Source organism: Hetaerina americana, unplaced genomic scaffold (assembly GCF_022747635.1).
Source record: "Hetaerina americana unplaced genomic scaffold, ioHetAmer1.1.p SCAF_7, whole genome shotgun sequence".
NCBI lineage: Eukaryota > Metazoa > Arthropoda > Insecta > Odonata > Calopterygidae > Hetaerina > Hetaerina americana.
This window is the reverse complement of record NW_027287316.1, coordinates 34,106,156-34,108,184: the sequence shown is the minus strand read 5'-3', so window position 1 is coordinate 34,108,184 and position 2,029 is coordinate 34,106,156.

Genomic DNA, 2,029 nt, shown 5'->3' with positions numbered 1-2,029 from the left:
CTGGAGGGTTCTTATGCAAGGTTCATTATTGCATTATTTCAGGCTCTGCTTATTAAGAAAGGGTTTTAATTATTTTTGATCGCCAAAGAACATATTCTGTAATGTTCGCTAAAATAAACTGTCACTTCAGGATTATTGAATCATTAATCAACCTGTTGAAAGTGTTTCGAAATTTGATTTAATCACAGCATTTTGATACTGATAAAAAAAAGGAAAAACAAATTCTCATTCATGTCAGTGTATATTTTTACTACGTACAAACATGCAATCAAAGTGATCAACAGATGGTCGCATGAAGAACGCTTTCTAAAAACTTCAGTGTGCACATTTTTTGTGGAACGAGTCTGTTTGGTATATTAATGATTGCGCCGATAATTACGATGGGGAGAGAGCGGGATTCGTATCTTACGGATCCTTACAAAGAGGGCGGGAGGAACAAGCAAGCCGAAATGGGTCTTGCGTAATTTAAGGACGGCCCATTGTTTGGCAAAAAATATTAAAATGAGGAGAAGAAAAGAATAATCACTAACAAAAATAATAAAACCAAGGAATTTAAAACAATGAAGCGCAAATAATGAATAGAGAAAAGAAAAATCCCCCCAGTATGCCCCCATTTTACCGAATGCATCAGCCTTTACTCAACGTAATCTCAGCCTAATCTCACACTTATCCCTATTCCCACGTGTCTGAATGTCCCAAACAAGCCTCCGAAGGGCTAAATCTGGGGGGAGGCAACAAGAATACTCAAACTACTTGGAAATTGTTATCAGCCACCTTGTCGTCTAGAAGAGAAATTTCGCTCGTATTTTGAAGTAGCAGTTGTGAAATACGGAAAGAAATATGGAGTTTCTTTCGACGAGGATAGGCCGAGTGGCTCGCAGAAATCTGCTCTTTTTTTCTGTGCCAATGTGGCACTCTTTGCAATATGCCTTTTCTACGTGGCTTAAGGAAAGTGATTGCAAATATTGGCATACTGATTCACACATGCTCACTTTACGTCATCATGTCATTATTAAGACGCAGGAATAGACGGGTCCTTATTGTGATTTTCCTTCGGCCTTCGGTGACAGCGGAATGCGTAAATATACTTTGGTAAAAAAATTATTCTTCGAGTTATTAAAAAACGCAACACGGTTACTACCATCGATTTCTCATCACCCACTTCTCTCTCCAAAACTATGATTTCATTAGACCTTTTTCTCTACGTATACCCTGCTTCAAAGTTTTCATCTGCTTCTAAATCTTCCTATATAGGGCAAACTATGTCCAGAAACGTACCCCCCACGCACACCTTGTTTTAACGCACCCTATGACCTAATAAAGAGCTGCTTTGATATTCTCTAGTACCTTCCGTATTCTTCGAACTTCCCTCTCACAATTTCACTTATTACTTCATGCAATCTCGTATAACCACTGGCATATCTCGATATTCCCTTTCAGCTGTAATTCATCCTCGGCCATTTTGCCACCCGCCTCTTTCATGGTCCATTTATTATTGCGAGCGGTATTTCAAATTTTCTCCTTGCTTTATCCAGTTCCTTCTCGTACCGAGAACGCTTAATAGTTTCCTTCAAATCCATCGTTATTGATGACTCTGTGGAATTCGCCATGAAAAATCTTTTGAATTGGGAGCGATTTGATCGGCGTATCCCTCAAATTCAAGTCGCATAAGTTGCACGTTTCTTAGCCACCTTAACACAAGGAGGATTTCCAAAGGTATGTATACTAAAACGTTTTCCATAGTTACAGAAACATTATATCCCGATTTAAATTAAAAAATCGATGACTTTGGCCAGACTTGAGTTCGTTCTGGAAGTTTTCCCCATAAATTCAATTCGCTCTCCTGTACTTACATTGGAATAGAAGGAAATCAACGTATTTTGCCTAATTACCTATAGCAAATATTTGTTGAATGTGCCGGTTCACAAATTAAAATAAGGGCATTTATTTCGTTAAGTAAACGTTCGAAGTTAATAAAGAAAACTATTTGAAGTTAAAATATTGGCTAAACCTATCCATCGCATTTAAA